We start from the raw sequence: 22,276 nt of genomic DNA, 5'->3' as shown, positions 1-22,276 counted from the left end.
GCTTCAGTCTGGGTAAAGTTTTATTTCCTTTGTGCCATTAGAAGCATATCTCCACCTCTTCTCCAAACACATGCACACAGATGCACATATGCACATAGCCACACATGTGCACACACATGCCCACACACACAGGCACAAACATGCACATAAACATGCACTCATATACGCACATGCACACACACCATCCTACACATGAATACACAGGCACACAAGCCTACAGGCACACATGCACACCTTCACAAGGCACACACAAGCACACAAACGTGCACACCCACACACCATTCCACACATTCAGAGACACACACATATATGAACATATGTGCACAAATGCAGACATGCACACATGCACAAGGCACACACAAGCACACACATATGTGTACATGTGCACATACATATGTACACCTACACACCTGCACACAGTCCCACACATGCAGACACATGCATGCACACCTGCACACCTCTACAAGGCACACACAAGCATACACAGCACATGCATGTACATGCGCACACACAGACACACATGCACACAGATATGCATACACATACATGGACACATGTATGCACAGGCACACATGCACACGGGCACACCTGTGCACACACAGGCACACTCAGAGAGAACGTGATGAACTGACTGATTTGGTTCCCAAATCAGAGAAATTGCATTGTAGTTCTGAGAAGGCGTAGAGAGAAATCTCATAATTGCTGGACGTCAGGGACCTTCCACGTATAGTGTGAGGTGTACAAGCCCAGGCAGCTGCTAGGAACATGGATGAGGGAGGGAGGCAGGAGAGGAGGAAAGGAGCATGATGACGTCAGAGCGTCGGCTCTGCCTGTTTGGGGACTAGGAGTTGGGGGATGTGTGCTGCTGGAGCTCAGCTGACAAGGCTCAGGGAACATTGCAGGGCAGAGCTTTGACTTGTCTTGCTTCCCTCATGGCAGGAAATGTTATGCCCGATTTGAGAGCTAAGCATTCACTCGATCCCGGAGCCACATGACGCCCAGGCAACAGAGACCTAATACATAGTCACATATGAATGAATACAGGAGAAATCTAGACTTAATCAATCAATATTAATGCATTACAATACAATGCAATACAGTACAACACAGGTGAACGCTGCAAATAACAAACAAGGGCGCCTCCTGGTTGTCGTGCTCTTCTGACGCACAGCAGCGCCCTCCCTCGCGGGACTCCCTGCCCGCCTTCCTGCTGAGAGGGGTCTTGGGGGCGGTCCTGGGAAGCTCTGGACACAGGCAGTTATGGGCTCTTTTCCTGGAAGTCTTTGGCCCACAGCACTGTGGGATTTTCATTTATTTTCTATCCCTCCTCCAGGACCCCCAAAAGCTCTGGTGACTTCTTAGGGGCTAAATGAAACTTAGCAATGTGTGATCAACACGAACTTCTTACTATGTGGAAAAAAATCAGCAGTGATTTTACTTTTACCGACAGTCAAATTAAGTTGCTTTGTCAATCTAGGCAGGAAAACAAAATCCTGAAAATATAATTTGTATCTTATTTGAAGAACTTACCCCAATTTAAGCACTTATTTAGAATTGCAAACATTTGGGCATGATTTCAGTCTGTGCTGTTAAAATAATAGTTTCAGAATACCAGGAGCCTGTCAGTTTATAGGTACCACGAGCTAAATAGAAAATCAGGAAACAAAGTATGCTTAGGCAATAAAAAACTGCTGATTTATACATTGCTAATTTTCCTAGAGATTATTAAAAACTGATACAAAACGAAACCGATCGGTTTATAGTTATTTGGGGTTTTTTTTTGGTATGGCAATTTAAAGTAAATAAGAAATATGTAGAATGGTTGAAGTTATTTCACGTAAACTTCGTGGGTTAAATGATCACGCTGATTTACTTCAAAGATCCAGACTGTCTTCATCACAAAACAACAGAGAGAAAAATTCACATTGGAAACCATACACTTTCCTCATTATAAATTTTTATTATGGAGTATAAAAGACTACAAAGTCCAATATGCTTGACCTCTCAATAATCTATGTTCCCCCAGCAACTAACATTTCCCATGAATTATCTGAGAAGAGGGCTCCCTCGTTCACAGAATATCACTCCTCTGCTCTGCCTTTATCCAACAGTATATCTGATTCCTTCAGCGCAGGAAGAAATATGGATGTGGTAGACTATTTTCAGCTCTCTCTTTGATCCCCTTTGAAAGAGGATTTTATAAATTGCCTTGTGTAGGGTCCCATGCTGTCATTTTGTCTATTGCTATCTGTATATTCAAGTTTAACTGCAGAAACTCTCTTGGTGACTAGCAAGACTTCAAAAGTTGTTCACATCTTAGAACTGCAGGGCTATTTTGATGGCCCCCTACTCTTTATGATGTAATCTATATACTGTTTTCTTCCAATGGACGCTTCTGCCACAGAAAAAAATCATGCTACTGTTCCCAAACACAATCTACTCAATGATTGTCTCATGTTCAGTAGAGCAAGGGCACCAGCATTCAAAACTAAAATGTCTACTCAACAGCCAGTTCTCATGGGAAAGTAGGTGCAGAGGAGATCAACGGTGAAGGTAAGTTTATGAGAGCAGTTGGTCAACATTCAGCCAAGTACAGCTGTTGTCCAAACCACAAGCTGGATATTGCTAGGATTCATCTGTTTAAGCTCATTGTGTCTTTCTTTCTAGCTTATGAAAAAGAAATATTAGTCACCTTGGAGTTATCCAATTGTTAGAGAGCTTAAATTATTAGATGATGTATAGTTGACTAAAAAAAGCTGTGAGTGCTTGGCTTGGCAGCATTTTTCTTATTTGTTACATTTTTTTTTTTTAAAGAATTAATGTGCTATTTAAATTAGTAAGCTCCGTGGAACGGATATCCTTTGTTTGAGGATGAGTGACTCAAGGTTTCTCTCTGTTCTTGGTCAAGAGCCCTGCTGTCTGGATAGAGGGGCAGGTGCTCTTGTGGGGGTACCATGAGGCTCCCTGACTCCCACCCTCTTGAAAGACAGAGTTCCGGTGCTGCTTGCAGGTAGGGAGACCACTCTTCAAGAGGCCACGGAACTTTCCTGGGAGAAAGGGACCCATGCGGTGGCTCCCTGAATTTGTGGTTCAGTATTTCAGAGCCACGTGCAAAGGCTGCAGTGCAGGAGTGAGGGCTGCATTGAGGGAATAGTCCCAGCTCCCAGGAGGGCTCCCGACGGGCTCTCAGCATATGATGTGGGCTCACAAGGACCTCGGATTGTGCAGAGGTGAGTGGATTGCAGCCGCTTAGGCTGGCTGGTGCTCCATTCCTCCTCTCACACTTTCCCAGGGTAGACACCTTGAGCACCAACAAGCCATTGTCACCTGGAGGCTGAGTGTGGCACCCTGACAGGCTTTTTCTGGGCTCCTGAACACCTGGAAGGCACATGTCCCACTGCAGTGGAGGTGCCATTAGGTGGGTACAGTAAGAGTCAGGGAGAAACGTCCTGCAGGCCGACGTCCCAGGTGGTACACTTTCTCTCCGTCATTCCCAGGAAGTGTGTTCCCTTAGGCTGAGAAAAATCCCCGGACCTGCAACCATTCTGGAAAGGGCCATAGCCCCTCGCCCAGGGGCCTCCAACACATCTTGCCTTACCCCATGAGAGATCCAGAGCATATCAACCCCAGCCCATCTACCCAAGTCACGCTGTGAGTCCTCATCTGCTCCCTGTGTGCCTGGGCCTGTCCTGTGGTTTCTGAGTTCATAATGGGAATCATGTTTTTTGCACAATACCCTTCAGTCATTCCCTCTTGACTTTTTTTTTTTTCTTTTTTTTTTGAACGGTGTCTTGCTCTGTTGCTCAGGCTGGAGTGTGGTGCAGTGGCATGATCTTGGCTCACTGCAACCTCCACCTCCTGGGTTCAAGCAATTCTCCTGCCTCAACCTCCTGAATAGCTAGGATTACACACACACACACTGCCATACCCGGCTAATGTTTTGTATTTTAGTAGAGACAGGGTTTCACCATGTTGCCAAGGCTGGTCTCAAACTCCTGAGCTCAGGCAATCTGCCCGCCTTGGCCTCCCGAAGTGCTGGGATTACAGGCATGAGCCACCGCACCTGGCTTCTCCCTCCTGATTTTGTATAAAGTGACCTCAGCACCACCTGCCTCCCATTTCCCACTTTGCGTTTTCTGACAGATGTCCTTTTTGATGGGCTGTGGGCCTTCTAGGAGAAGCACAGCGATAACAAATCCCTTAACTGTGTGGAGTGGACATGAGCTTTCAAAACTCAGATAGAAGGGCAGAGTTTCTCCAACATGGACTACTCGACAGGGCATTTTCAATGGATCCTTTGCCCAATCATAGATATCTATATTTAGATATTGAATCTGTCTTGTGAACCTAACACTGAGGTGACGTGCTTTTTTCTCATCAACCTCTAATAGGAAATGAAAACCCAGCGAATCTGTATCCCACAATCCTGACCGTCCAGTTTTGATCCTGACAGGTTTTCTTGCAAACACATGGTTTTCATGAATGAATCAATAGAATGGAGATCAGTGAAGCAGGCTTGGAAGTGGCGGGCTCCTCCTGCTCTGTGAGCATGTGTCTCCTGCTCAGAGGTAGGATACTTCAGATAAAGGATACCCTACGTTGTAGCAAGGACACAATCTGTGTCTTAAAGTATTATGTGTAATCAGATCATTAAGTTTTTAAAAATTATGACGGGAAAGTCTTCGTAGAGTTAGGTTAGGGAGGACCCTATCATTCCCTTATGAAGAACAGCAGTCAAGCAAGGCCCTCAGCTCACTGCTACTTCTCTGAGGATAAAGTTGGATCAAAGGGGTCAGGATTTTGTAATTTCTGATGTTCTTCTGAGAGCAGTGAGTCTTGCCCTTACTCAGGAATGTTCTCTGCTGGGACATGGTTATGCTTTGTCTAGGCGTCATGATCCAGATGGTGCAAATATTTTCTAAAATCATAGTTTACCTCATGTTAAAAAGGCACAAAATGACACAAATGTCAACAATAAAAGAGCGAGTATCTCCCCGTTGAGTACATGCTCTTTGTAAATAATGTTGCCAATGGCGTAGTTAACTAAATATGCTAATTCAACTTCCACTAAAGAAAATAATCATAATAATTTTCTCATATAGTTGTTTCCAGGGCTAAATAAAATAGTCTGTGTGAGTTGCTTGGTGCAATGCCTGATTCATAGAAGCACTCTAAAAATAAGGAGGGGAAGGGATGGAACGGAAGTTAGAAGACATGATGCATTACTTTTTTAATAGACTTGGGAAATGTGGTTCAAGCTCCATTGGCCACGGTCGTCCTAAGTGTAGTTTGACTTCTTCTTGTGAGTGGCCTCCACTTCCCTAGGGTGACGTGAGGGTTCTGAGGCTCGTGGAACTTTTCAGAAAGAGGTCCCTCACACAGTCTGTTTCTCCTCTTTGTAGGCACAGCGTGCCTTGATGGGCTCCAAGTCCTGTCAGGAATTGGGACCCTGCTGCCTGGAAGACAGCAAGGTTTCCTTCAGTGAGACTCCGCTGGGACGCCATGCCCTAGGTAAGGATTGGATAATGAGTAATGTTGGATGGGTGAGACATCACATTGACACATTTGTAGGTAGTGTTTCTAGACAGACACCGAGGAAAATTATTTAATGTCCTTTTGAATTAGAGAGATGAGAAAATTAACGGCCTACTGAGGGCTGAGCTCCCAGCCCAGGGCCCCTGCTCCACCCAAGGAGATCAAAACAGAGATTCACTTCTCTGTCACCAGATTCAGGGTGGCGTTCCTGCTCCATGTGCCACCTTCATGTTTGATAAACCTCCTCTGTTTGAGTCAATGTGAGCTATCCATCTATATATGTCATGGGGGAAAAAGCAGAGTCCTTCAGTTGGTAAGAGCTCAGAGAGGCAAAGGTGAGGTCAGGGACAGGTGAGGTATTTGAGGTTGAATCTAAAGTAAGTATCATAGAACCAAATATTTCTGTTCCACAAGAAAAGCGTTCCCCAATAATACTGAATCTGGAAACATTTACTTCCTCTCCAACAACCAGGGTAATGTAAAGCCTCACTCAGAAGGAAAAGCTTAGTGAAAACCCAGCAAGGCAAAAAGCACAGCGGCAGAAAAGGAGGCATCTGTAGCCTGGAGTAACAGGCACATGCCCTGCAAGGCTCCCCTGAAAGAAGAAAGACACCCTTGTCTTTGTTGGGACTTGCTGAGAAGCTCTGCAAACAACACTCTCAGAAGCAAATTACCCTTAGCTATAGCGAGAGTTATGTTTTCAAAAAGCTGCACATACAAAGTTAATGTTGGGTGAGCTGGGACCCTGAGAGACTGGTGACTCTGAACCATAGGAATCTCATTAACAGGAGGAAGAGCCACTGATGTGGATGACGAATGGCTGAGAAACAGAAGGTATTCAGGTAACACAGAACAGGGCTGTGAAAGAGGACGCGGATAGGACTAGAACAGAGCTACTGTTTTCCACTGAGTAACACTTGGCTAAGGGTTTTACCAGTGTCTTTCCCTTCCTTCCTTCCTTCCTTCTTTCCTTCCTTCCTTCCTTCCTTCCTTCCTTCCTTCCTTCCTTCCTTCCTCTCTTTCTTTTCTTTCTTTCTTTCTTTCTTTCTTTCTTTCTTTCTTTCTTTCTTTCTTTCTTTCTTTCTTTCCTTCCTTCCTTCCTTCTTTCTTTTCTTTCTTTCTTTCTTTCTTTCTTTCTTTCTTTCTTTCTTTCTTTCTTTCTTTCTTTCTGTCTTTCTTTCTTTCTTTCTTTCTTTTTCTCTCTTTCTTTCTTTCTTTCTTTCTTTCTTTCTTTCTTTCCTTCTTTCCTTTCTTTCTTTTTTCTTCTTTTTTTTGACGGTCTCCCTTTCTTTTCTTTCTTTCTTTCTTTCTTTCTTTCTTTCTTTCTTTCTTTCTTTCTTTCTTTCTTTCCTTCTTTCTTTCTTTCCTTCCTTCCTTCTTTTCTTTCTTTCTTTCTTTCTTTCTTTCTTTCTTTCTTTCCTTCTTTCTTTCCTTCCTTCCTTCTTTTCTTTCTTTCTTTCTTTCTTTCTTTCTTTCTTTCTTTCTTTCTTTCTTTCTTTCTTTCTTTCTTTCTTTCCTTCTTTCCTTTCTTTCCTTCCTTTCTTTCTTTCCTTTCTTTATTTTTTCTTTTTTTTTTTTTTTGACGGTCTCCCTCTGTCACTAGGGCTGGAGTGCAGTGGCACGATCATGGCTCACTGCAGCCTCAACCTCCCAGCTCAGCCTCTGGAGTGGTTGGGATTACAGGTGTGTGCCACCACGCTCAGCTAATTTTTTCTATTTTTTATAGAAATGGGATTTTACTTTGTGGCCCAGACTGGTCTCAAACTCCTAGCTTCAAGTCACCTCCCACCTTGGCCTCCCAAAATGCTGATATTACAGGACATGAGCTACTGCACTTGGCCAGTTTTACTAGGTCTTAGAAAAAAGACTTGCAAAATATATTACTGCTTCACTATGTTGGGAAAGGTACTGCATGTTCGTATGTGTTGTGCTGACAATAAACATCATGCTTCTAGTATAAAGTTGGTTTGAGTCAATGCCATAAGCTATATTGTAATTATTTTTGCAGATGGGTCTAGGCATTCTCAAGTATACATTTTGTTGTTGTTGACATATAAGGCCTTATGTTTTAAAAGCCTGACTGAGTTTGCCAAGCAGCTGTCTGTATGAAGTGGGAGCAGTTGGCCTGAGTCCAGTGCTGGGACAGGGGAGCAGCTGCCCCTTCTCCCTGGGAGGGCCTTGCCTACAAACACTAGACTCCACAGTGGCCTGGGTCACATCTCACTCTAGGTGGTGGAAACTCATCGTCAATTTGTTCCAAATTTGGTTATTCAAATACCTCTGTTTTCCTATCATTCAATTAAGAAACTTCTTCAAATCCATTTTCAAAAAAAGAGCTCACTAGGTAGATTAGTAGTGTTCATGTTTCAGAATTAATATGTAAAAAGTGTTTAAAATATGAGTTCATGTCCTTTGCAGGGACATGGATGAAGATGGAAACCATCATTCTCAGCAAAGTAACACAAAAACATAAAACTAACCACCGCATGTTCTCACTTATAAGTGGGAGTTGAAAAATGGGAGCACATGGACACAGGGAGGGGAACATCATACATTGGGGCCTGTCAGGGAGTGGGGGGCAAGGGGAGGGAAAGTATTAGGAGAAATACCTAATGTAGGTGACAGGTTGATGGGTGCAGCAAACCACCATGGCACGTGTATACCTGTGTAACAAAACTGCACATTCTGTCCATGTATCCCAGAACTTAAAGTATAATTTTAAAATGTTAATAAACACCAGAATTGAAAGTCAGGGTGCAAAGTTAACAAAACAATAGATGTTGGCATGAACATGGTGAAAAGGGAACACTTTTACACTGCTGGTGGGAATGTAAACTTGTACAACGACTATGAAAAAGTGTATGGAGATTCCTTAAAGAACTGAAAGTAGAACTACTGTTCTATCCAGCAATCTCACTACTGAGTATCTACTCAAAGGAAAAGAAGTCATTCTATGAAAAGAACACTTGCACATGCATGTGGATAGCAGCACAATTTGCAATTGCACAAGATGGAACCAACCTAAGTGCCCATCAACCAATGAGCGGACAAAGAAAAGATGGTGTATGTGCACCATGAAATACTACTCAGCCATAAAACAGAACAAAATAATGTCTTTTTTCAGCAAGTTGGATAGAGCTGGAGGCCATTATTCTAAGTGAAGTAACTCAGGAATGAAAAACCAAATATTGTATGTTCTCACTTATAGGTGGGAGCTAAGCTGTGAGGACGCAAAGGCATGAGAATGATACCATGAACTCTGGGGCCTCAGGGGCAAGTGTGGGAGTGGGTGAGTGACAAACGACTCACATTAGGTACAGTGTAACTGCTTGGGTGATGGGCGGACCAAAGTCTCAGAAATCACCACTGAAGAAGGTATCTGTGTACCCAAAAACCACCCTTACCCCCAAAACTATTGAAATAAAAATAGAAATTTCAAAAACCCAAGGCGCCAAAAGAAGAATGCTGTGGAATAGATTTTGGGTATGAAGAGCTAGTTGGGGCACATATCAGGTGTGCACTATGAAATGTGTGGACATCTGGTATACTGGACATTGTGGAAGTGAAGAAGTAAGCCATGTGAGAGGTGCAAGAACTTGAGATAGAACAGCCAGGGTCCTTGTGGTCATGGCAGGGGCAAAAATGTGGAGAGAACAGAAGTTCCTTCCATACTTGTCCAACACATTGGTCAGCCTTCCAGGAGTTGTTCCTCTCCACTTGAGGGCACATAGGCACCTTGGACTCAGTGCTGCCAACATAAATGCACAGCCTGTACCCCTCTATCTCTTTTATAGGCTCCCAATTAAATCAGCACCAAGACTCCTGATCCAGTTGCCAAGGGCTGTCCACACGTGTCTCCTTGTCTCTACTGCCTTTGCTTCCTGAGTTCAGGGTCCTCTCAGCCTTTTCACATGGCTCATGGTTCCAACCTCCCGACTGGGCTCACTGACTCCAGCCTTGCACACTTGGCCTTTCTCCACAGGATCAACAGTGATGTTTCTCAATTGCAATAGCACCCCTACACTGATAATAGCCTTCAGTGGACCCCTCACCTTCAGGGGAAGGTCTAGATGACCTAGATAGGGCTAGAGGATGGGACTCTTGAGTATCTAAACTGAGCGTGTGTTTCTAACTTCAATTCTGACCTCTCTCTGACTTGCTGAACCCCTTCCCAGAGGGCTACTCGCTGCCTGGTCTCCAGATGACCACCTGCTGGTCCTCCTTAGAGGTCCACTGCAACCCTTCCTCCAGGTGTCACAGTCTCCCATGTACCTTAGCGCTTAACATCACCATGCCATGGCTCCCTGCTATTCTAACCCCATCAGACAGCAAGTCCCTGAAGACAAGCACTATCTGTTCTTGACAGCCTGATTTCTGGGGTCTTCCACAGAGAGTAGTCCAATGACATTTGTGGAATAGATGGAAGACAAGAACATCAAGAAAAGTGTTCCCAAACAAAGTGCTGTGCAGTTCTTGTTACAAAGAAGCACCTGAATCAAGTAGACCTCATTGACACCAACGTCATGATTATGGGTGGAAACTCCTGCCAATTCAATATGTGAAGAGTGTTTTCCTCCTAATGCACCACGCACGTGTGTGAACACAGACACACAACACCACACAGGCACTCACATACACTCGCACATATACACACTTGCATACACAAAGACACACCCTCACAAACACCATGCATATTCACACACATACATACTGACATACACAAACACACATTCACACACAATATTTTCATAAAGACTAAAATTGTATTTTACTGGAAAAAAAGTCTTATGCAGTGGACTTAATGCATTCTAAAGGAATACATCTCCAGAGCTGCACACTCCTCAAGTGAGAGACCCCCTTGATATAGTTACTTATTGTCTAGGGGCTTCTGTGTGTACTTGGAGCTCAGTTGAGAACCATTACTACACGTTCTTATTTGATATCATGGCAATCTTATGCCTTGCTTACTATCATCTGCTTTTTAAGTTACATGCTACAGACTGGGGAGCACAGGCTACCCTAAACTACAGATGTCAGTTCTGCAAATGCCAGTGGTCCATTTAAATACAGATTCTAGAGGCGGTAGATGTTAGAGAAGTCCAGCAGTGGGTGTATCAACCATCTGGTGTTTCTGTGATGTAACAAACGCAAGGTATCAGCTTGCATAGAAAAGCATGTGGAATCATGAACGCACAATGTCCGGCTCTTACGACTGACACTCAGCCTTTTCCTAAAGCCCTGGGCTCGATTTCGTGCGTGGAACATGAGGAATGATTAATGAGCCAGCAAGAATTTCAGAAGGTTATAGAAACTGCCTGTATTTAGTTTAATGATGAGATGGTTGACAGCTAGCCTGCAAGAGACATTCAGGAGTAAGAACGAGCGTCACTCTGAGGACATGACCAGCTGCTTTCTGTCGTCAGTGGGCAGAAATGAGACATGAAGGAAATGGACTTAAACTGCATCATACGGTAATAATTTAAGATACAAAGAACTTCCTGAGGCTGGAATGGGTTACCACAGAAAAAGATGGAATCTCCCTTCCTCAAGGTCTTTAAAAATAAGTTTTGTCCAACGTTGCTAAGCCTAGGATGTTCCTCAGAGCTCAGTTAGGAGATCCAGGCCAGAAGTTCATGTCATTCCCGGAAGTCTATTTGAATTTGTCAGCGGTGTTTTCTCCCATCCTCCCTCACCATCCCCCTAATCCACACCTTCCTTTGTTTTTCACTTTTTTGTTTACAAACACTAACCTTTATTCGTCTGGTGTATACTTCTGTGAGTTTTCAAAAATACATACAATTATGGAACCCCCACCACCACAATCAATAGGTGAAATTTTGCCTCTGAATTTACGTTACCTTTTATCCACCAGTACTATTTTTCTTTCTCTCTGTACACACATGGTAAGATTTAAAATTGGTAAGAGATCAGCACCAAATTGCCCTCTCCAACGTCATTTCTTCTGTAGGCAGAATAGAGAGGTGGGGGAGGGAATGTGGGGAGGGGAGATTTCATGCCCTCGTTTCCTGTAGTTAGACTCGGAGTAGTGAGGTGACCACAGCTGAGAGTGATGTGGGTGCATCTGCTCATTGTGTGCTCTGTGATAGAAAATAGTAAACTGAACTGATGGTTGGGAAAGAATGTGGAGAGAACATGGAGAAGAAAATTGGGAGAGCCAGCCCCCAAGTCCAGTGAGTTTACAGGAGAATTTATTGGGCTGGAAGAGCAGAGACCTCCATGAAGACTAGGCAAGCATGTCATCTAGAGGCCGTAAGGAGTTCCTCCTCTACAGCCTCCTCACCTCCGGAGCATAACGGGCCCCACCTGGAATCGAGAGGAGGCTCTGGATGTTGGAATAAGTGGCTCACTGATGGAATTTCTAGAAGCCTGGCGTTCACACAATGAGGCACAGAATGGGAAGGGATACAGTGTGGTGTCCAGAGAGGAGACAGCAGCCTGTCTGGTCAAAAACTGGGGCCCGGAGAGAGAGAAGGAGAGCTGAGAAGTACCCATTGCTTGTTGCTGGAGGCCTCCCTGTCCTGAGTAGGCCTATTCAGCGTGTCCATTGCAGAGAGGGTGCTGGCGAGCTGCAGTGGTAGAGGTGGAGAGAGCACTGGCCGAGGCCCAGTGGGAGACTCAGAGGCCCTTCCCCTGGCAGAGCAGGTGGGCCACTCAGGAAGTCCCTGTGTCTCCTGGAAGGATTGACAAGAATGTCCGTTCACACTGAGTGAACTCTATCAACAGACATGCAAGACCCTGCAGGGACCCTGTTGTCTGTACACATATTTTTGAGGCAGAGGCTACCGCCCAAACCAGGAGGGAGGGCTGCACCACAGCGAAGGCCAGAGGCCACAGAGGGGTCATCCGGCTGGAGAGCCATACCCTTGGCGGAGGATCCACACACCGCCAGGGGCATGGTCTTGCTGCAAGGGGTCAGAGGCAGAGGAGGAAACGGCCTGTTGATGTGGGGAGGAGACACTCTAGAGCTTGGCTTAGCTCTGACCTACTGGGTTTCATACCCAACTTTTAGAGGATGGAATTCACACTCGGTAGATATGGTCATATGTGTGTGTGTGTGTGTGTATATCATATATGTGTGTGTGTGTACACATATATGTGTGTGTGTATATCATATATATGTGTGTGTGTGTGCATATATATATGCACACATGTATATACACACACATGTCATGAGTTTCTGAGATCTGTTTCCTGGCTTGATTTTTTTTTACGATACACCCTCAGAAACACATTGATATATTCACTGCCACTGTAATTTCAGGGAACTTTCTCTTTCTTTCTTTCTTTCTTTCTTTCTTTCTTTCTTTCTTTCTTTCTTTCTTTCTTTCTTTCTTTCTCTCTCTCTCTTTCTTTCTTTTGCTCTTTTTCTTTGTTCATTCATTCTTTCTTTCTTGTCTTTCCTTCCCTCCCTCCCTTCTTCCCTCTCTCCCTCTGTCTCATCCTTTCTCTCATTCAGGAATCTCTCTTCTCTGTCTGCATGACTACTTCTCGATTCTGTTATTTCCACATTATATCTTCCCATCTTTTTTTCTACATTTCTAATCATGGCACATTTTTCCAAGTTAAGGAAAATATATATATGTATACATACATATATACACACACACGCATATATGTGAAACATACACATGTATGCAGTTGTGTATGTGTTATTTAATGAAATTCGTTTTTAGTAGCAGAAAAGCAAATGAGTGGATTTTTGAAGTATTTTCCTGGAAAACACCATTTTCATAGAGCCTTCTGTTGCTCACAATTACACACGGCATTCAACCACCAAGTTTGTGACCTCTGCTCTGGATAAATCCCATAATTTGAAGTGGTTGAGCGCATATGCCTGGCACCCTTCTGCTTCCTGGAATGCACGCCCGCGCCTTCGTGGCTGTCTGTGGCACACACCCACCTTGATGGAGAGCTCAGGCTCTCCCCAGCCTGCCCCACCGGGTGGCCTGAGACCCGCACTCACACCGGGATTTCCCTGGGTCCAATGTGGTGGTTTTTATGGGCTCAGCCTTATCGTTGTGGAGTTCTGCTTTCTGAATTTCACAGATGTGGATTTCTGCACAGTAGATGCTAAGAGACCCTAAGATAGCCGCCGCCCTCAGCCGGAATGGAATGTGTATCTTTGCAGCTGCTGGAAGAAGGACTCTGGTTTCAGTAGGTGAGCTGTGGAGGTGGAAGTTCCCAGATCAAGTTTTAGATTCCTTCAGGGCTTGGATTCAGAGAGAAAAGACGCCCTCCTGTCGGGGGCCAGCCGGGGTTTCCTAGGATGTCCGACTCATCCAGATGAATAGGGAACATGAGAAGGGAGAGAGGGAAGGATTAGTTTCGTGCAGAGTAAATGTTGATCTTTCCTCACCTGCTTTTCACAAGTCTTTGTCTCGCTGAAATTTTTTTTTATTAAATTTTAATCAAAAGCACAAAAACAGATTGTTTATTAGACGAAAGACTGACCCAATTGTAAGCTTTCCTCGCTCTGCCAGACTTACGGATGTCAGCAGTTCAACAATGGATAAGCGTGCTTCATCCAAGAGCCTGTGGCCACAGGGGCGCCTGAGCCTGGAAAAGAGGCTTATTGGAGAGGGTGAGTGAATTTTGTCATTTGGGCAAGGTGTTCTCCTCAGCAGCAGGTTTGCTCTAGGAACCTCTGTTTGATGAATGTGGATAACTATTTATTTATTTATTTATTTATTTATTTATTTATTTATTTTTTGAGATGGAGTCTCGCTCTGTCAACCAGGCTGGAGTGCAGTGGCGCGATCTCGGCTCACTGCAACCTCTGCGTCCTGGGTTCAAGTGATTCTCCTGCCTCAGCCTCCCCAGTAGCTGGGACTACAGGTGTGCACCACCATGCCCAGCTAATTTTTGTATTTTTAGTAGAGACGGGTTTCACCGTGTTGGCCAGACTGTCTTGAACTCCTGACCTCAAGTGATCCTCCTGCCTCGACCTCCCAAAGTGCTGGAATTACAGGTGTGAGCCGCTGCACTCGGCCCTCATTTTTAAATTTTGTAGTCATGTTTGGCCTTTTCTGGATGCTCTTATGTAGTTGACCTACATTTTTTAGGGTAGATCTAGTTAAAGAAGAGGATGCACTCTGGCCTCCAGGGACGTCACAGGACGTCACTCGTTCATTTTTTTTGGGTAAAGCAACCATAACTCCCAATCTGTGCATAAAGTTTGCCTTCTTAGTGGATAGTTAAAGAAATATCCCAAGCCATGTGCTGGGGCTGTTATTCCATGTGAACAGTTTCTTCTCTACCACACATTTTCCGGGCGTCATTCTTATCCTCAGAGACACACTTGAATAGATGAGTGATTAAAGTCAACCAACATCCTAACTTAAGAGTGGTTAGAAAAGAATCATATAGATAAATACTTTCATTATCCTCTTATGAGGGACAAATGCCATTTTATCATCAAATTATTACCAAATATTTTTATTGAATTTACTTTGACAGGGGAATAATGTCCAACTCTCCTCAGATTCCTTCAACCTTGAGAATGCCACGCTCCCAGGAGTTGGGAAAAGATTTCTAACCCCAGCTTTCTGCCTGGTCCTTCATGGAACCCACGTGTGATGCTCCTTTCCAAAGAGCATCACAAATTCAATAAAAATGAAAGATTCTGCAGGCAAGAGCCTAGAAAAAGGTGGAAAAGGCCCTGTGAAGTCACAGGGAGAAGATGGTTGTCCAGGAGCCAAGGAGAGGGGCCTCCAGAGCTCACATGCAACCAATCCTGCTGGCAGGACTTCCTGCCTCTGGAACTGTGAGGACAGGCAAACCTGCTGTTTAAGCCACCATCTGTGGCAACTTGTTATGCAAGTCCCAGCAAACTAATAGAGAAACAGAGATAATGAGTGACAATGTCACTAAAACAAGTGAATGTTGGCTAGTGGACTTGGAGATAGATCAAGACAAAGTGCCTTGGCCGGTGCAGTGGCTCTTTCCCATAATCCCAGCACTTTGGGCGGCTGAGGTGGGTGGATCACTTGAGATCAGGAGTTCGAGACCAGCCTGACCAACATGGTGAAACCCTGTCTCTACTGAAAACACAAAATCTAGCCAGGTGTGGTGGCGCGTGCCTGTAATCTCAGCTACTCAGAAGGCAGAGGCAGGAAAATCACTTGAACCCGGAAGGCGGAGGTTGCAGTGAGACGAGATCTCGCCACCGCACTCCAGCCTGGGGCGACAGTGAGACTTCATCTCAAAAAAAATGAAAACGAAACAAAACAAAACACCAAGTGCCTTAAGCATCTGCAAGAATTTCTCTCTTATCTGTTGTTATCTTAGTCACCAAAGCCATTCCACATAGATTGCACATGTGCCTTTCTATATATACAAGTAATATCGAACACTGATTAGAGTAGCAGAAAGGGATGACAATTTTCACAGGTGTCTGTGTGTTTTGTGACTTCGAATGACCATGCAGACCACCACGGGGCCCCAGTGCCGCCTGTCAGCAGCTCTGAGGATGCAGCGAGCAACCGGCCGGGGGCAGCTGCTGCGGAGCCACGCACACCCCCATCCTCAACTGCAAAGCTGAGTTTTGAGTCATTTTAGACAAAGGAGAGTCTATGGTTCCATTGACACTGTGCCCAGGCAGGCTCAGATGTCATGTCATCCTCTGTGTTCAAAATCTTTATATACATTATCTATAATATAAAACTTACAATTTTGCAAGACAGATACTGATATCCATATTACACAGAAAAATTCTGTCTCGGTGAAATTAAGTAGCTTTTCCAAGACCACACCGCAGGAAAGTGTTAATTCTGGACTCTAATCTACACGTCTCTAACTCGCCACCAACCTGCTGCCTCTGGGATCCCTGTACAGCCTCCGTGCTTCTCCACAATCTCATTCCAAACCCTCAACCTTTCCAACTGAGCCAGTGAAGTTTCCCCGGAGTCACAACTTCCGAATTCTGATTCAGAATGTTTCAAGAACAAATTCACCATTTAAAAAAAAAACACATAGAAAGACACAGATTTTACTTTTTTAAAGAGTTCATTTGGAAAATACAGAGGACCAGATGTGACACTGTTAACTTAAAAGCTCATTTTTTTTTGTCCCAAAATGTATAGCTGTGAAATGAGTGAAATTCTATAACATCGTGCTTAGGAATCCTTTAAGGGAAAGAAAAATAAATTTATAATGCTTTTAATTATGATCTTACTTTTCTGATTTCTGCAGAAGACTTCACTGCTAAACTCACCCAAAGGTAATTTGGATAATAAGACTTGAGATTCATTGTTCACATGTTTGTAACTTTAATAGCCTAAAATAGTTGGTAAATTGCCCAAAAATAGGAAATGCTTTTAAGCTGAATGGCAGGAGAATGAAGTCAGGCCATTTACTTTCATGTTATCTTTTTCCTTCCGGACTCACTTCAAGATGTGTGGGCGGGGTAAATGCCAGGATATTTTACCTTTCAAATTCAGAGATCTTTAGATAAAAGCCGCCCATATTTGGACTGGGTTTAGAGTGGAATTCTCAGCCTAACCCTCTGCCTGCTTTTTCAATCTGTGAAAAAGAAGGTTCATTAATTTTCTTTATTCATGGCCACCAGCCTAAACTTCCCCATATTTCTAAGATATTATTTGACTTCCTCTGTAAACCTTTATAAACTAAAGCAAACAAAAGCAAGCAAACAAACATACCGCATGTATTTGGGATTATTTATGTTCACTGAAAATCGCATCCAGAAGTGGCCACTCCACACAATCGAGGTGATTCAGGTCTCAAAAAGCCAGCAAATTCATGTGTAAAGGAATCTCCCGGTCTCAGTCCAGTGTCTGTCAGCACCTTTTCAGGCCACTCCATGAGGCTGGCAGGATGTGCGAACAATATCTGTTTGCTGCTGAATTCGTACTACGAAAGGGTCAGTCGACAGGGGGGTTTCAAGTGGGAGCCAAGGCCCATCAGTCATTCTCCCCTGTCAGTGATAAGAAGCCAACAGGAGAGCAACGGGATAAGGAGAAACACTTCCAGGGCTCACAGGAGTAGCCAACGGTCACCAAATTAACATCTGTTACACTGTAGCTCTCTGGAGTGTATTTGCCAACGTTCTGAAAATAACTTAAAACTAGCTTGTTTTCTATTTCTTAATGGTGAATAAAAGGAAAAGAAAAAAGAAGACGTAACTACATCTTAAAGCAGAATAAGCAAAAAATTTTGAGTTAAATGGGAAAAAATAGTCATGGGCTGTTCAGCGGACTCTGCTATCTGCCGCCAGGGCTGCTCCAAACCACTCCACAAGCCAAAGCGCGCTTTCACTCTGTCTCAGCATACACAGCCTCCCTGTAACACGGGCGGTGGAAATTCCGGATCAGAAAGACACAGGACCGTATTTCACTCCCATGCAGATTGCTGTACACAAAGCCCTTTGCATTTGAGATTTGCATTGCGCAGTCAAAATGCACTCTGCCACCCTGGCCGTCTGACTCGTGGACAGCCACCTCTTGCCTCAATGGGCTTCTGCAGTTCTAGAGATTATTTTGGCAAGTGCTGCCCCTGGGGTCTTCCAGGTGGCCAGAGAGAGGACCCACAGTCCTTGAGACAAGTGGCGACGGCTGAAATGAAGATGCAGGCAGGCAAACTTGTGCCAGGCCATCCAGAAGATCCTTTGACCACTGACTCTCATTTCAAAATGAAGCATGATCTGGCGACCCACTCAATTCCACCTGTCACTGTAAAATTGACTTATGTGGGAAAATGGGTTGTGATATGTAAGGTATTACTTTTAAATCAACCAGGTCACAATGTGTGCATTGCATCAAGGGATATGAATATATTTAAAATCTTCAAAGAAGATTCTCTTCCCTGATAACATAGCCTAATGAGTCATAACTCAGTGTCAGCGGGGCATTCCCCATATCTAACCTAAATTCTGCATGCTGTCATTTAAGCCCATTTCCTTTCGTTCTGCTTTAGCAAAATGTAAGAACACTAGCTGGCCACAATCCCATGCAAAAGTGTTGACATTTTAATTTTTTTTTTTTTTTTTTTTTTTGACCAACTCTTGCTCTGTCGCCCAGGCTGGAGTGCAGTGGTGCAATCTTGGCTCACTGCAACCTCCACCTTCCAGGTTCAAGCTATTCTCTTGCCTGTCAACCTCCCAAGTAGCTGGGACTACAGGCACACACCACCATGCCCAGCTAATTTTTGTATTTTTAATAGAGACAAGGTTTCACCATGTTAGCCAGGATGGTCTCGATCTCCTGACCTCATGATCCACCCGCCTTGGCCTCCCAAAGTGCTGGGATTACAGGCATGAGCCATCGCGTCCGGCCCACATTTTAAATATCGTTACTGAATCACTTTCCATTGTATTTTCCTTCATCATCAATAGCTCTAACCACTTTCATTCTTGCTCCAGGACTGGGTCCTCATGATCTGAAATGATCTGCTGCAGGCCTCAGGGGCGTGTCCCCTATGTCAGGACAGCTGTGTCAAAGGCAACCAACCTAGGGTATTTCTAGCCAGCGATCAGCAAACATGTCCTAATCATTCACATGGACAAGTCATTCGGTTGGGAACTTTAGAGAGAGTACAAATAAAGAGAATTCACACTCTAACCAGAGTTCTTCACAGTTTTCAGGGAAAAGGGTGTGTGGGCACAAGAGCCTGGGCCATCGAACCCTCTCATGTGCACAGAGGACTCCACCTGACTCCTCACCTGTCACCCTGGCCCAGGTGACAAGACAGGTGCTTTCTGCAATTGGCCAGGCACCCTAGCAGTGAGCGCCACCTTCCACAGTGCAGGCTGGACGTGCCCTGTGCCTCTGCTGGGCCCCTGCTGTCAGCAAGAGGCCCACAAAGGCAAACTTGCTGGACCTAAGGCAGGAGAGCAGGCTCTTCCCCAGGGAAGAACTCCTGAGAGCGTGAGCAGAAATGCACTCCACTGCCGGGGAGAGTCGACTGCAACGCAGGGTGTGCTGGGGACAGTCACTGTCCGTGAGAAGACAGGGAGGGTGGATGGCCTGTTTTTAACAAAGACAGAGATCTCGTATGTATATAGACACACACACATATATACTAAGCCACGCCATGTTTAAATTATGCAGCTGTTTTGTGCTTAATACTCATTTGTCACCTACTCTTCATTCATCCATCAGGTCGAGTATCTAATAAATAAGCATTTATTGTAGAATACATGTCACAACATAAAAAACAACTGAGCAAAGTTGCCGAACTTTTCGGTTTAGAATGAGGTAAGGAGGGCTGGAAATCGAAGATCAGAGAGAGGAAGATTAGAGCCAACCCCGAGGGAGATGCCCAGGAAGACCCTGCGGGGTCCAGGACAGCCCCGCAGCTCGCCAAGCAGCACACAGAAGCAAGATGGACACCCAGGCTGCAGCTGTGGAGGGTTCAGCATTCGTTACAACTGTGGGTAAGAATCCTCACTACCGCGGGGATAATCCAAGTAAAAATTCAATTTTCCTGAAGACAACTTGAAAACAAAAAATAATCCATTTACAAGTCAGAATGTGACCGAATGTGTTGGGAACACATCAGCATTCTCTTGCTTTCAGTGGTTTCTGCTGTTTGTGGCTATTTTGTACTTTCAAAGACAAGCTGGTGATTTCCAACAGTAAGAAAACAACCTGATTTGTATGTTTCTAGCCTGCTCGACAAGTGAGAAAAGTTAATAGCCTCAAGGGCAGGGCTCCATAGAGTGGTTCTGAGAAATGTTGCAGATCAAGTAACTCCTATTTGAGTGCACGTCCTTTCTAAAAACTGGGAGGGCATGCACTGAACCAGACATAACCCTATGTTTGTCAGCGGCAGACAGCAGTGGGATCTCGACTTATTACAGACTCAAGACACTGGAGCATCTCCAAGACACACTGAATAGGTAGGATTCCAGAATGGGGAGCTGACAGCTCCCAACTCCCTTACATTATTCTTGTCTGATTGTAACTTATTCGTGCCCTTGAAATTTTAAAGTGAGGGAGATTTTTAAATAGTCTCTTTGGCCCTCTTGCTATAAAACTTCTCAAGTACTCATAAAGGTGCATGTGAAGACACATTAAACATACCATTATTACAAATTATTGTTGACAATCTATTTGTCTTAGGTTGAGCATCACTCCTTCCAAAAAAAATACCAACACCTGAGATAAAGATCTGTCTGCAAATGGCTGGTAAACAAATGCTCCCAGGGGAAACCAGACCCCATAAAGGAGTGAGGGAAACAGGGTTACAAAGAAGAAACCCAGTTTACAATCCCACCAGCAGTGTAAAAGTGTTCCTATTTCTCTTTCTTTCTCTCTCTTTCTCAAAAAAAAAAAAAACAGAAAGAAAGAAAGAAGAAACCCAGGAAGGTGTGGCCTCAGTGCTTACCCAGGCACTTGGTCCCACAGGAGAGCTTGGGATATTGACTGTGTTCAAGGCTGAGGACTGGGTTTTTATGCTTTTATGCCTGGGCAGGGTGGGATAAGGGGCTGTACAGCCAGCCAGGCACTTCACCTGTCTTTTAAAAAGGGACCCTCATTCCCCAAGGGCACCCCCGAATCTTTGCCACCTCCCCATGGAAAAGATGCAGGTGCTGTTTTAGAAGCAAAAGCATCCCCAGTTTGGGAAAAGGGTCTCCCAGGAAGGATCCAGAGAAGCTAATGGGGTCTTTGTGGAGGGCTGACGTGTCCTTTATTCCATGTGTCATCATAATTTGGGAAGCGAATCCAAGGAAATTTGTGAATGTTTCGGAGTTGATAACAAATGCATTGGTTGTATCTGCTTCCGTGACTGCTGTACCTGTAACCACAACCTGAGTGGTTCTTAAGATGACAGAAATGGATTGTCTTGCCGTTCAGGAGGCTGAAAGCCCCAAATCCAGGTGTTGTCAGGGCTGTGCCCCTCCGAAGGCTCTAGGGGAGGATCTATTCCTTGTGCCCTCCAGTTCTTGGTGGCTGTTATGATTCCTGGCTTGTGATCGCATCAGTGCAATCTTCAAGACTAATATCTCCAAAGCTCTCTGCCCTGTCTCCATATGGCCCTCTCTGTGAGTCTGGGCCAGGTCTCCTCTATCCTCTCTCAGGATACATGTGACAGATTTAGGGCCATCCAGATCATGCAGTCTAATCTTCCCATCTCAGAATCCTAACTTAATTACTTCCACAAAAGGCCCCCCCCCTTTTTTTTTTGCCATATAAAGTATCATTCACGGATTCCAGAGTTCAGAAAACTGAATATGTTTTGGAGGCCGTTTTTCAGCCTATCAAGCTGGTCTCCCCACACTGTCAAATAGAAATGGAGCAAGCCTGCCTGCCTCAAGAAGAGGGTAAAAAATATGTGTCCCTCACCCAGTGTGTGGCCCCTGGTCAGGACCAGGAAGTTAGTCTCCACCACGAAGTTCAGCAGCTGGTATTTCCTGTGAGCTGGTTCCTGCGGGGATGCCATCTGCCCAGCCTTTTCTTCCTCAATGTGAGCTTCCCTTGGCTCAGGAAGGCAGGAGCCTCCCAGACACAGGCAGGAATGTCACAGAGGTAACGTGTGGCTGGGAGACATCCTCCCAGGCAGGAGCCGTGGGGCGGGTCCCAGAGTCAGAAAGAGCTAGAGTGGAGGGGAACCATCCTCTGTTAGGTAGAAGCTGAAAGAGGACAACACCGTGTTTCAGACCAGTTGAAATCCTGTTGGAAGTTAAAATTAAGGCTGGGGGTTAAGAATAATAATCAGATATCCAAAGAAGAAATTTTTCCAGAATCAAGATCAAAGTGGTGTG

The sequence above is a fragment of the Macaca nemestrina genome, chromosome 6, assembly GCF_043159975.1.
Source record: "Macaca nemestrina isolate mMacNem1 chromosome 6, mMacNem.hap1, whole genome shotgun sequence".
Lineage (NCBI taxonomy): Eukaryota > Metazoa > Chordata > Mammalia > Primates > Cercopithecidae > Macaca > Macaca nemestrina.
Note: the sequence above shows the minus strand (reverse complement) of the source record.